We start from the raw sequence: 15355 nt of genomic DNA, 5'->3' as shown, positions 1-15355 counted from the left end.
AACTTTATCAAGCATCCATTAAAGGGAAGAAAATTAATATTGAGACAAATTTTGTATACCAAAATGATGAAATGGAGGCAAAAGAGGAGGGTGATGTAATTCATGGTCTTAATGATATAACTCACCTTGATGTGACAAATTTCTTTGAGAATCATTAGAAAAGTTGGTGTTATTTTAGCATTTTATGTTGTTTTTAAATATGTTTCATTTTCTTTCATAAAGAATAAGTTTATGTTATTTTGGAATTTTTATGTTATTTTAACTATGTTTACTTTCTTGCAAGTTATACATATTCAAGAAATATTTGCAACGTTTATAATGTTTTTTTTTATTTATTTTTATGAAGAATATGAATGATCAACAAAATTTTGTTGGATCCAAAATCAATGGAGACATATTTCTTGCAAATAGTGCTATAATACATACGATGCTTAAAGATAAAAAATATTTTTCTCATCTAACAATAAGTGATGCTCATATTAATACAATATCGGGTAGTTCAAAACTTATTGAAGGCTCTAGAAGAGCTATTATATTATTACCTAAAGGAACAAGATTTGACATTGATGATGCTTTATTTTGCACTAAGTCTCAAAGAAATTTATTAAGTTTTAAAGATATTCGTATTAATGGATATTATATAAAGACTATGAATTAGAAAAATATTGAATATTGATGGTTGTGAAATTAACTGAAAATTCGACTTAAGGTAAGCGCGCCTATCGAACAGTAGTATAGTTATGGTAATACAGAAAATATCGTATCCACGAGGACTAAAAGTACTAGTAATTACTATCTTTTTATTATCTAGCCTAAAGTTTAAGAGAATGTTTTATCTAAAACTTATTATAAGATTACGACAGAGATTAAAGTTGGAGAATACTTTTTAGAAAACCAATGGAGAAGACAATACCCAAGGAAGAATCCATCTAGACTTCACTTATTACTTTTGAATTAGACGATTTATTCACTTGACTTAATCCGTAGAAATCCCTGATTTATGTTAATATCCCTTTCGAGACTAAAAACAACTGACTCTAGGTTTATTAATCGAAATCTCTTTCTGATTAAAACCCCTATTATCTCATTAACTCGATCTATGGATTCCCTTATTAGATTTGACTCTGATCCGGCAAATTTATGTCGTCCTATCTTTAAGATTGCATGTAACTCCGCTTAATTATGGATGATCTACTCTTAAATAGGGACTTTTGCTCTACTGAATAAGCACATCAAAAACCTGAATTAATATCCTAGAATATTAAAGCAAGGGTTAAATTCACAATTAAGAATAAGAACAAGTATTTATCATATAACTCAAATAATAATAAAGATCCGTCTTAGGTTTTATCTCCCTTAGGTATTTAGGGAGTTTAGTTCATAATAATAATGGAAAACATCTCAAAATTTGGGAAACAACAAAACATAAAGAAACCCAAAGAACTTCTAGGAAATTGATTGGAATTCTTCAGTCTTGATGTAGATCCTACCTCTGAGGTGATTCTAATGGTTGTCATTGAGTATTTTTTGCCTTCCACTCTCCGTCTTCTCTTTAATCCTCTTCTAGGGATATAGACTTTCGAATGGCTAAAATAGCCCAAAATTAGCCTTTTCCGAATAGAACTAGACTTGGGCTCGACAGGGACACGTCTGTGTGCCACGTTACTGTGCAAGTGCTCAGGCCGTATGCAATTCTGACTTGGATTAATGTCGACACGGCCATTACACACGGGCGTGTGGTCTACCCGTGTGTCACACATGGGCGTGTGGATCACCCATGTGGAAGTGCCCAGGCTGTGTGAAACACTGTTTTAGGCCCAATTTATCTATTTTTGGCCCGTTTCTTGCACTTTTCTCCATCCTGAGCTTTCCTGAGTATAAAACATGAAATTAAAGGATTAGGAGCATCAAATTCAATTAAACTAAGGAAAAATCATCCATAAATATGCCAATCATGGGGTAAAAATATGTATATATTATGGTTTATCAAATATCCCCACACTTAAGCATTTGCTTGTCCTCAAGCAAAATCCTCAACTCACAATTAAAATAAATCCTTCTCAACTTATAATTCTCATCAATAATGTTCGAAATAATTCAGAAGTAATCATACATTAAGAGCTTAACTAAAAGAATATTAAAGTTTCAAACAATCCAAATTGAGCATTTCAATCATAAAATCATAGTTATCCCCTTTTATCTAACTAATCACACTTTAATTCCAAATTGACAAAGTTGACATCCTCACTAATGATTCACTCAAATCACTCAAAGTGTTTAAGGTTCAATAATTAAGCACTCAATATTCAAACATGAAAATTTATTACCATAGGCTTGCATGAAAATCAAATCTCAACCACTATAATGAAATGATACACAAATCAAAAGGTCTTTACCAGGGTTGTAATGGGGCTTGGGTTAAAGGTGTGGATAAAGGCTACAAAAGAGGGTTAGACTCGAGATTAATTTAATAAATTACCAAACTTAGAAAAATTAAAGCTAATCACTGAATTACAAAAATAATGCCAGAATTTGAACTATCCGAGACTAAAGATGTGAGCTTTTTCTCAATAAACTGACTTTAACTTATCCAAGCTCTTTTAGAACAATATGTAATTGGATAAATATGACTATACGTTTTTTTTTAGAATAAGAAAAGGAATGGAAAATACATATAAAGAAATAATTTAGCAATTGGACTAAACAAATATAATTAGGTAACTAATTAAATTAAATCTCGATAAAAAGGGAGTCAATAAAAAGGGAGAAATTCTTAATGAATCAAAAGGGTTAATTTATGGGTTAATATTAAGGGGAAAAATCAAGAAATAATAGTTAAGGCTCAAAGGGGTTCACTAGGGGTCAATTATGTGGGTAGGCTTTTTATGGGGTAAATGGGTTAAAACCTAAGTGCCTTTTATCATTTTAGTATATCAAATTAATGTGAGGTCTCGACATGTATAATCGATGCAAGTTCTAGAATAGCAAATCAATATTGACGCACTCATAAAAACAATCAGTGAGCAAGAAAGATATATGCTCTAAAAGGCTCAAAATCTCACAAAATTTATGGGTATTTGATGTCAATCTTGTAAATTCAAAACTTCAAGATAATACCTCAATTTAGGGAAACAACCTAGCAATTTTAATTCTCAAAAGTCAACTTATCATGCTTGATCCTTTAAAGTTTAAACAATCAATGCACGATTACCTATCATTTAATTTAAAACATATCAATAAAAATCATAAATCAATCAGAATTCACTCTAATAATGATATGAGAAAATTATTTGAGAACAAGATAAAAATTTAGGGATTTTCTGATAATTACCTAAATAACCTCCCCACACTTAAAATGTACATTGTACTCAATGTACAAAGATAGATAATAGCAATAGAAGCATAATATCATAAAAGAGAGAGAGAAGTGAAATTGCCCAGAATTTTTGGATGAAATCATTGGAAGAGCGAAAGCAAGAATTGTAGAGAAAGCCAAATGAAATACATGATTTTGAGGTACTAATAAGAAAATAAACACCACTGTGGAAGAGAATTAAGGGATCACTTACTAATAATTATAAAGATAAACATAGTTCTAAAAAAAACATAAGTCTTCAAAAATAAATAAGAGACAAAATAAAATTGTAATAATAATAATAATAATAATAATAATAAAGGGACTCAAAGTCCTCATCATCGTTGTGGGTCGACAGTGCCGAAGGAGATATGTGGAGGTGGTGACAAATTTGTCGAAGAGTGGCATCGATGCTGTCGAATCGCTCGAAACATTGCTGCTCAAAGCGAGTGAATCGCTCAGATAAATCTGTCAAAGTGATAGCAGGAGGTCGGTGACTCAGTGGTGGTAATGGGGGTGGCTCCTCGTGAGGGGAAGGGACATCATCAGTAATGTCCCCTGGCTCATCCTGGTCATCGGACTGAACGAGTATGTACTGAGGTGGGTCGAATCCACGGCGTCACTCTATCATCCTCATGTGGATCATGCTAGATATTCCTTGAGGAGACATCTGGCCGACTAGTGTGAGTGTCGATGACATCTCTGGAGTGTCGAAGAGGCCGAAGTGTCGAATGAGGCGAGTCACGTAGGGTCTAAGGCAAATGGAACCCCTCCTATGGTGATCCGTCTGGTGGCGACAAGCGAGGGTGATAAAATATGCCAAGTCAAATATATGACTAGCGCCATGCTCCATAAGAAGTAAGCATCGGTGGTGCTAATAATGCCGATGCTCTCTCTCCTCCCAGTCAAGGTATGAGCCAAGATAGCATGGATGTAACGTATTGCTGGTGGAAGAGAAGTTGCCTTTGAGTGACTCGCGTCATAGGGAATAGTACTCGCCGTAAGGTCGGTCCAATAGCAAGAAGACGAGTAGTGTATGTGCCGGTGAAGTTGTAAAAAATTCTCAGAAGCCATGAACTCTTCTGTGAAAAGGACTAAAGCAGTTCTAAACTCTGGTACACTCATGTGCCTTATGAGTCCACCGATTCTAAAAATGATAGTACTAGCCTCGTCATGTGTATTCATCACATGCTATAGATGGAACGTAGTGCAAAACTCCAAGGTCAGCTCCGAATAGGTGGGCTCGATAATTGTAAAGAACCGATCCCATGGTGCAGTATCGAGATGGAATCGAACAAGGTGAGCAAGGTGAACCTGCTCCAAAGCAGCCCAATCAATATAACAGCCCACTTTTAATGGTCGTACTCGAAGAAGCTGAAACAGGTCATCTTGTGGGCCTAACGAGAAACGAAGTAGAGGGTGACGAGCTTCAGTCGAGGTGCTTGAAGAGGTTGTGCCGAGACCCTAGCAAGGACGACAGTCTTCTTGCCTCGTGTGTTCGTCATAGTGTACCTAAAAAAATAAAAAAGTTCGTTAGTAAATAAGGAAATGATCATGAATTATTTAAATGAGAGTTTATAACGCAAAGTGTAAGTAATCCTAAATAACAATTTATTCCTAAACAATGTGTACTAAAATCCAATCATGCAAAATAAACTAATTATAAAATAAGTAACAATATCTAAATGAGAGACTAAACCTAATGGTAGGAACAAATTGTAATAGAATGAGGAATAATGAAGTCAGCCAATGAATATTTGGTAAACTAGTGTAAATAGTACCCAAACTAATCAAAAGGGTAAATCTATAATGCTAAAACTGATTAAATAAATATAATAATAATGCAGTAAATAAAGGATAATGAAAGTAATAATGAAATAAATAATTAATAGGAATAAAATAATGATGAGTATTAAGAGAAACCCGATGATGATGGAAGGTGATCAAACATTGGACGGACAGCAGTGTCGACGGGTGACGGGGTCGGATGACGAGGTCAGACGGCGACAAAGGGGGAATGGGTTGGTGGTTAAGAGAAAAATGGCGAAGAAAGATGAGGGAAGAAGAAAGGGAAAGAAAGAGGAAAGAAAAAAAGAAGAGAAAGAAAGAAAAAGAAAAGAAAGAAGAGAAAGGGAGGGGGCGACCGGTGGTGGGCAACGGTGGCCGAAGGAGGAGACTGAGGGGGCTAGGGTTGAGAGAGCTGGGGAAGAAGACAAAAGTAAAAGTTAGGGTTTGGGGGGTTTAAAAAGGCACACGGTCGTGTAAAGCCCGTGTTAGGCCACACGGCCGTGTCACACGCCTATGTGGATCGAGTTCAGCCCGTGTTTGTCTTGAAAATTTAATGTTCCTTCGTCACACAGCCAGGGGGCACACCCGTTTGTCCAGGCAGTGTGGTTGACACGACCATGTCAAACGGTCGTGTTCTTCGTTGTTCGCTTCTCCCACGTCCGTGTTGTATCCCACAAGCCAGTGTGTCTGAACACACAACCGTGTGCCTGGCTCGTGTACCTCTCTAACTTGTTAAAAATTTAAAAATTTTGCTCTAGTTTTCACACGGCCGTATGGCTCGATACTTGGGGATTTTTAGCCTTGTTTTCACACGGCCAAGGACACGCCCATGTGTCTAGACCGTGTGGGTCACTGTTCCTGCATAAAAACACGAAAAATAGCTAAAATAAACTAGTTAGTGGTGTTAGTGATCAAGTTCCCTCTCAAGAAGTGCTTATTTATAGTCTAAGCTCAACCCACCTCATATTTGTACGGTCACGGTGGGGTGAGGAGTCTCTGCTATCAATTTTATCAAAATAAGGTCTGAGTCGAGTATTATTTACCTTAAAAGTTTCGAATTCAGTGTGTGTTACCTCGATTGTACCATGTGAGAAGATATTCAATATCGTGAAGGGAATCGCTCCGTTTGTATTATACTCTAAAGTAGCAATTCGAGGATCCTTTTCATTTAACAATACTTTATCCTTGACCTTAAATCACTTTTTTTCATCCCTACGCTCATCATGGCATCGCTTTGATTTATCGTGTACTTTTAGTTTCTCCTTGATATGTGTTCTCCATTCATCTAGTTCATCGATCTAAAGCCTTCGTTCTTCGTGAGTCACTCCGTTTTTGTAGCATGGATTAGAATGAAGCTCCATCACGTTCTTCCTAGGGGACTCCTGCAGAGAAGCTTGAGTTGTAATATTACTCAAATTATTAGAACTTAAACAATCATCTCGATTACTAGATATTTTAGTAGAATCACGAGCTTGAAGTTTAATCGTGTCATCTCCTACACGAAGTATCAATTCACCCGTGCCAACGTCAATGATAGTTTTAGCAGTTGCTAAAAAGGGCCTTCCTAAAATTAAAGGTACGCCACTATCCTCATCCATGTCTAGAACAACAAAGTCAATTGGGAATATAAATTTGTCAATTTTGACAAGCACGTCTTTAATAATACCCCTAGGAAATCTAATTGTTTTATCTACCAATTGAATGCTCACCCTAGTTTGTTTGGGTTTCCCAAGACCTAGTTGTTTAAACATTTTATAGGGCATGACATTAATACTTGCCCCTAGATCAGCCAATGCATTCTTAATATTTAAACTACCAATTAAACAAGGAATAGTAAAACTCCCTGGATCTTTCAGTTTGTTGGATAGCATATTTTGTAAGATGGCTGAACAAACTGCATTTAATTCCACATGCGACGCATCATCTAACTTTTGTTTATTAGCCAAGAGCTCCTTTAAAAATTTCATTGCTTTTGGCATCTGCGAAAGAGCTTTAATAAACGGTAAGTTAATATGTAATTTTTTTTAATAATTTAATAAATTTACCAAATTGTTTGTCTATGTGGTCTTTCCTTGTTGCATTAGGGTATGGCACACGAGGTTTATACTATTTGCTTACCAGTTTCTGCTTATTGTGGTTCATCTCATCCTTACCGTTACTTACCACAAGTCATTGCTTCAGTTCTGGTTCAGGTTCAACTAACCCTTCTTCATCTCGAATAGTAATCATATGAAGTTGTTCCCTTGGGTTAGTTTCAGTGTTACTTGGTAGGCTACCTTGTGGTCATTCAGAAATTAACTTAGCAAGTTGTCCTATTTGAGTTTTGAGCCCTTGGATCGATGCTTGTTGATTCTTAAGTGCTGTTTGGGTATTCTGAAAATGAGTTTCTGACACTAAAGATGAATTTTGTGAGCATCTCTTCAAGGTTCGGTTTCTTATCTTGTTGGTAAGGTAGTTATTGAAAACCTGGAGGATGTTGTGGTCTTCGATTTCCTTGACCACCCCAGGAGAAATTGGGATGGTTCCTCCAACCTGCATTATAAGTGTTGCTATACGGATTATTTTGAGATCTAGAATTATTACCCATATAGTGGACTTGTTCCTTCTCGGTACTAGGGTTGAAGGATGGATAATCTGTGTTGTGTGCTCCTCCTATATTTGAATCACACCTCATCACTAGATATACCTGAGTAGAACCATACAGACCATCAATCTTTTTATTTAAAAGTTCTACCTAGTTAGATAGCATAGTGACCGCGTCGAGATTGAAAACACTAGTTGTTTTTGTTGGCTTTGTTCTCATAACTTGCCACTGATAGTTATTTAGTGACATTTCTTCAATAAATTTGTAAGCCTCTTCAGGTGTTTTATTTTTTAAAGTTCCACCGGCGGCTGCATCGATCAGTTGCCTTGTTGAGGGGTTTAAACCGTTGTAAAAAGTCTGAACCTGCAACCATAGAGGTAACCATGGTGAGGGCACCTTCTCAACAAGTCTTTGTGTCTCTTCCATGCGTCATAAAAAGTTTCTAAATCCATCTGCACAAAAGAAGAGATATCATTCCTCAGTTTAGCCGTTTTAGCTGATGGAAAATATTTAAACAAAAATTTTTGGGTCATTTGTTCCCAAGTAGTGATTGACCCTTGTGGAAACGAGTTTAACTACTGTTTAGCTTTTTTCCTCAATAAGAATGGAAACAACCAAAGGTGAATGGCATCGTCAGAAACACCATTGAACTTAAAGGAGTCGCAGAATTCTAGAAAATTTGCTAAATGAGTATTTGGATCCTCGTCTTGCAAACCATCAAACTGAACAAACTGTTGTATCATTTGAATAGTGTTAGGTTTCAGTTCAAAATTATTTGCAGCAACAGCAGGCCTAACTATGGTCGATCCAGTTTCTATTAAAGTAGGTTTAGCATAATCATATATAGTACGAGGAGCAGGATTCTGATCTACTGGATTTGCAGCAATCACAGGAGGTAGCAGATTATTCTAATTTTTAGCCATTTCCTCGGTTGTGGTATGAATCTCATCCTCTTCCCTTCCTCTATGTATTGAAGGCTTCGTCTTATTTTTCTTCGATTTCTGTGAACCGTGCTTTCGATCTCACTATCGAAAAGTAGAGGTCCTGATGGGTTTCTTCTAGTCATAAACTATAAAAACCTGTCAGATGTAGATAAAACAAAATTTAGAAATTTAAGCAAAATTAAAAATTAAATTAAATTGCAATAAAAATAAAAAAATGGTTAAAGTAATAAAAATTAAGCGTTCCTAATATTTTTATCCCCGACAACGGCGCCAAAAACTTGATGGTTGTGAAACTAACTAAAAATTCGACTTAAGGCAAGCGCACCTATTGAACAGTAGTATAGTTATGGTGAGATCGGAAATATCGTATCCACGAGGACTAAAAGTACTAGTAATTACTATCTTCTTATTATCTAGCCTAAAATTTAAGAGAATGTTTTATCTAAAGCTAATTATCTAATTAACTAAGATTACGACAGAGATTAAAGTTAGAGAATACCTTTTAGAAAACCAATGGAGAAGACAATACCCAAGGAAGAATCCACCTAGACTTCACTTATTACTTTTGAATTAGATGATTTATTCACTTGACTTAATTCGTAGAAATCCCTGATTTATGTTAATATCCCTTTCGAGACTAAAAATAACTGACTCTAGATTGATTAATCGAAATCTCTTTCTGATTAAAACCCCTATTAGATTTGACTCTGATCCGGTAGATTTATGTCGTCCCATCTTTAAAATTGCATGTAACTCCACTTAATTATGGATGATCTACTCTTAAATAGGGACTTGTAAGGGTTAAATTCACAATTAAGAATAAGAACAAGTATTTATCATATAACTCAAATAATAATAAGATCCGTCTTAGGTTTTATCTCCTTTAGGTATTTAGGGAGTTTAGTTCATAATAATAATGGAAAACATCTCAAAATTTGGGAAACAACAAAACATAAAGAAACCTAAAGAACTTCTAGGAAATTGGATGGAATTCTTGAGTCTTGATGTAGATCCTACCTCTTAGGTGATTCTAATGGTTGTCATTGAGTATTTTCTGCCTTCCACTCTCCGTCTTCTCTCTAATCCTCTTTTAGGGATATAGACTTTCGAATGGCCAAAATAGCCCAAAATTAGCCTTTTCCGAGTAGAACTAGACTTGGGCTCGACAGGGACACGTTCGTGTGCCATATCCGTGTGCAAGTGCTCAGGCCGTGTGCAATTCTAACTTGGATTAATGTCGACATGACCATTACACACGAGCATGTGGTCTACTCGTGTGTTACACACGGGCGTGTGGATCACCCGTGTGGAAGTGCCCAGGCCGTGTGAAACACTAATTTAGGCACAATTTGTCCGTTTTTGGCCCATTTCTTGCTATTTTCGCCATCCTGAGCTCTCCTGAGTATAAAACATGAAATTAAAGGATTAGGAGCATCAAATTCAATGAAACCAAGGAAAAATCATCCATAAATATGCCAATCATGGGGTAAAAATATGTATATAGTATGGTTTATGAAATATTTATATATTACAAATGTTGAATATAGAAAGAAATATGTTTTGGAAAGACTACCTACTTTTTCATTAGGTTTATATTATACATATATTATTGCAATTGAGACACATGTTACTACAAACCAAAAGTTTGTAAAACCACATACTTTTACTATTTGGCATGAATGATTAGGCCATCCCAAATCTATTATGATGCGAAAAATAATTTAGAATTCAATTGGGCACCCATTAAAGAACCAGAAGATTCTTGAATTCAAAGATTTCTCTTGTGATGCTTGTTCTCAAGGTAAACTGATTATTAGACCATCACCAGCTAAAGTTGGGATTGAATCTCTCACATTTTCGGAACGTATTCAAGGTGATATATATGGGCTTATTCATCTACCATGTGGACCATTTAGATATTTTATGGTATTGATAGATGCATCTAGTAGGTGGTCATATGTATGTTTATTATTGACTTGTAACCTAGGATTTGCAAGACTACTTGCTCAAATAATTCGATTAAGAACATAATTTCCTAATTATATAATAAAAAATATTCATTTTGATAATTCTAGTTCAATGATTATTGTATGTCAATTGGGATAAAAGTTGAACATCCTATAGCTCATGTTCACATAAAAAATGCTTTAGCTGAATCGTTTATCAAACGCCTCCAACTAATAGCTAGGTCATTGCTTATGAGAACAAAGCTCCCTGTTATAGCTCGGGGATATGCTATTTTGCATGTAGCAACACTTATGTGCATCAGACCAACAAGTTATAATAAATACTCCCCATTGCAATTAACTTTTGGTCAGGAGCCAAATATTTCCATCTTAGAATTTTTGGATGTGCAACATATGTTTCAATTGCTCCACCGCAACGAATAAAGATGGGTCCTCAAAGGAGGTTAGGAATATATGTTGGTTATGAATCTCCTTCTACAATTATGTATGTTAAACCATTAACTGGAAATTTATTTACTGCACTATTTGTTGATTGTCACTTCAATAAAACAATATTCCTGGCATTAGGGGGAGAGAAAATACAATTGGTAAAAAAAATATAAGGAATGAATTATCATTATCTCAATTAGATCCTCGTACAAGTCAATATGAACAAGAAGTTCAAAGGATCATACATTTGCAAAACATCGTTAATCAACTGTCAGATTCATTTACTGACCTAAAGAGAATTACAAAACTCACATACCAACTAAAAATACTCACATACAAATTGATATCCCAATAGGGCAAACTGTTAGTGTAAAAGAAAATAATCCATGCCTGAAGCATAGAAGACCAATTGGTTCCAAAGATAAAAATCCTAGTAAAAGGAAAGGAGAAAATACTCAAGGTGATTATATTATGGAGACAAGTTCCCAAGAAGAGACCAAAGATATAACTAATCATAATCATAAAACTCCAAAAAGGATTCAGGTACCTAAAAATGATGATAACAAAGAGATCTCGATAAGTTATGTTACTTCGGGGAAAAGATGAAATTGGAAAAATATAGTTGTCGACAATAATTTCGCATATAATCTTGCTATTGAAGTAGATAAAAAAAATGGTGATCCTAAGCCTAAATCTATTGAAGAATGTAAAAATAGAAAAGATTGGTCAAAATGGAAAGATGCAATTCAAGCAGAATTGAATTAACTTTCTAAACATGAGGTATTTGTGCAAAAACAAAATGAAAAAAATGAAGTCGTAAGATATAAAGCACGACTTGTAGCATAAGGATTTTCACAAACACCCAACATTGATTATGAAGAGACATATTCTCCTGTGGTGGATGTAATCACGTCTAAATATCTTATTAGTCTGGCAGAAAATGAAAAACTTGACATGCATCTAATGGATGTTATTACAGCCTATCTGCATGGTACAATTGATAGTGAAATTTATATGAAAATCCCTAAAAGATTTAAAATCCCAGAAGGATATAGAGTTTCTCAGGAAAATTGCTCGATTGGATTAAAGAAAAATTTATATGGATTAAAACAATCTAGACGTATGTGGTACAATTGTCTTAGTGAATACTTGTTAAAAGAAGGTTACAAAAACAATCTAATTTGTCTATGTGTCTTTATAAAAAGGTTTGAATCAAATTTTGTGATCATTGTTGTTATGTTGATGATCTAAATGTTATTGGAACTCCTAAAGAGCTCCAAAATACAGTAAATTGTTTAAAGAAATAATTTGAGATGAAAGTTCTTGAAAAAATAAAGTTTTGTCTTAGCTTATAGATCAAACATTTAAAAGATGGAATTCATGTTCATCAACCATCTTATATGGAAAAGATATTAAAGAAAATTTTGCATGGATAAAGCACACCCATTGAGTACTCCAATGGTTGTACGATCGTTAGATGTGAATAAAGATCAATTTTGTCCTTGCAAGAATGATAAAGAGTTTCTTGGTCTTAAAGTATCATACCTAAGTGCCATAGTGGCATTGATGTTTCTTACAAACAACGTAAGACCTGATGTAGCTTTTGTTGTAAACTTATTAACATGATTTAGTTCTTTTCCAATACGTAGACATTGGAATGAAATTAAATGTATCTATATATCTCAAGGAGGCCATTGATATGAGTTATTTTATTCAAATGATTCAAAATCCCTATTAGTCAGCTATACTGATGCTGGATACTTATCAAATCCACATGAAAGTCTATCTCAAACAAGATATTTATATGTGAGGTACTGCCATGTCATGGTGTTCAAAAAAGCAAACATTACCTGACACTTCTTCAAATCATACAAAAATAATTGTAATACATGAGGCAAGTCGAGAGTGTGGTTGACTAAGATTATTGACCTAACATATCCAAAGATATGTAATTTGCCTTTATAGGAAATGATGTCAACTATCTTATACGAAGATAATGCGGCATGTATAGCTCAATTGAAAGATAGTTACATGAAAGGTGACAAAATAAAACATATTTCACCAAAATTATTCTTCACCCATGATCTTGAGAAAAGAGGTGATATAACTGTTCAACAAATTTGTTCTAGTGATAATTTAGCAGATCCTTTTACTAAGGCATTACCAACTTCAACATTTGAAAGAGTATTACATAAGATTGGAATGCGTCAACTCAAAGATGTAATGTAATGTTGCCATTAGGGAGAGTCTAAAACAAGTTGTACTATTTTGCTTTAATCAGAGTTTTGTCCAATTGGGTTTTTCTGATAAAAGTTTTTAACGAGACAGATTGTAATAGAAGATTGTGTACTCTTTTTCCTTCATTAGGTTTTTATCCTATAGGGTTTTTCCTAATAAGGTTTTAACGAGGCAAATTATCTACCAATAGACATCCAAGGGGAAGTGTTATGAATATCTTATTAAGTGGATATCCATCAACATCAAGATAAGTTTTGATGTACTTTAAATTCTAATAGTTATTAGAATTAGATCTCTACTTCATTTATATTTCTTATGCATATAAATAGAGACTTTGAAGAGGTATTGTAATCATTCCATTGATCAATAAAATACATTCTTTACTGCTTCTCGTATTTTCTTTGTTCTTTATTCTCTCTCTTTATTTTATAACAATATAAAAATTAACTCATGAGCAAGAAAAAAAACCAATTATTTGAATAAGTTTTTTATCTTTTATCTTTTTTGGATTTTTAATAATTTTTAAATAATGTTTTATAATTTATTGAAATTTATAATTTTTAAAAATTTTAAGAATTTTTATATCATATCATGTTAGTGAAATAATGAAGATGGATCATCACTCATGCAAAAACTACCAACTCTTCATTCATTAACATCCACATTAATAAAGGTTACTGCCAATGATGGTGAAAGATTTAATTGAATTGGAAGGTTGAAGAACATGCACAATGTTTAAAGGAGCTTATTTTATTTATTTTTTAAATACTACCATTAAGTCATTCCTTTTACATTAAAACATTATAAGTAATGGTAATTAATCTTATTTAATAAATTTTAATAAAAAAAATTGAAATAAATATAAGTTTAAAGTTTTGAATTTTACTTCAAGTCAAATATAATTTAATTATAAATTACTTTAATATAATTCTAAAGTAACTAAAATTTTCATTATTTGTAACAAAAATGGAAGAAAACGAATAAAATAAATAAAAAATACATGATAAATGGAAACAATGATATTTAAAATTACTAAGTAAATAGATTTGAAGGGATTCTATGTGATTTTTTTTTTAAAGAGGATAAGTGAATATTTTTTAAACTATTTTACACCAAACCTAATAATGTAAGTGTCTTATATCCGTGTAAAATTCTACTTTCAACTTATAACATTAGTAAATTATGATAATCATTTTTATGCATTTTCTAATCTATCCTAAACCTCCCAAACACCTAATTGTACTCACACAAGGACGACATTAAGTGCCTAGGTCCAATCCAAGTTATAATTTCTATAGTCTAAAATATTTAAATTTTTAATTTTTAATAATATTTTTTAATTTTCATTAATACATTTATGGATGGAATTTTCAACCCTTTTGTTGTTAGATGTAAATACAAAAAAAATACATAATAAAATGTGATTAATAAGATTAGAAGGGAGCAAAATTTCATTAAAAAATCAATTAAACTTTTAATATTTTGTGCCCTTAAAAATTGGAAAGAAATATTTTGGACCTCTATCTGCTTTGGGCCTTGGGCGGCCGCACCTCCAAACAATCTCTAGGGCCGGGCCTGAGTGCTTGGGAAGAAGAAGGATCATTTGACGCTTCGTGTTTTGGGTATATATAGGGGAAGGTTCCCTTATTTGGTAATGTCATGTCACGAACAATACAGACGATAGGTTGTTCATGTGGTAAGCTAGGTGGCAAGTCTGTTATATGTTTGTTGTCATCAAACATAATACTATATGGTCCTTCTTTGACATTCTCCTTAAGCTAGGTGGCAAGTCTGTTATATGTTTGTTGTCGTCAAACATAATACTATATGGTCCTTCTTTGACATTCTCCTTATTTAGGTTGTACAAGGTTGTTATACCTTAGTGGTCCTTTAGTGATTCATCTTGAAGGACAAACGAGTGACCACTTAGTTGGCTCAGATAAAGTTCACTATAGATAATTGTATATGATTCAATAAAGGATAGCCTTGAAGTGTTTTTGACAGGTGACCGTTCGCAGAAAAAGATATTTGACGAATAGTCATCCATGAG

The 15355-nt window shown here is 33.8% G+C and overlaps 1 non-coding gene across 1 annotated transcript; it reads left to right on the top strand.

Annotated features, from left to right (window-relative positions):
- The first annotated feature begins 8105 nt into the window (after positions 1-8105).
- On the top strand, positions 8106-8212 carry LOC121208299 (small nucleolar RNA R71). Its single transcript, XR_005903248.1, has one exon. It is a non-coding gene; the product is annotated as a small nucleolar RNA R71 (small nucleolar RNA).
- The last annotated feature ends 7143 nt before the right edge of the window (positions 8213-15355 follow it).

Source organism: Gossypium hirsutum, chromosome A01 (assembly GCF_007990345.1).
Source record: "Gossypium hirsutum isolate 1008001.06 chromosome A01, Gossypium_hirsutum_v2.1, whole genome shotgun sequence".
Taxonomy (NCBI): Eukaryota; Viridiplantae; Streptophyta; class Magnoliopsida; order Malvales; family Malvaceae; genus Gossypium; species Gossypium hirsutum.
The sequence above is the reverse complement of the archived record's forward strand: the minus strand, read 5'-3'. Positions and strand labels throughout refer to the sequence as shown.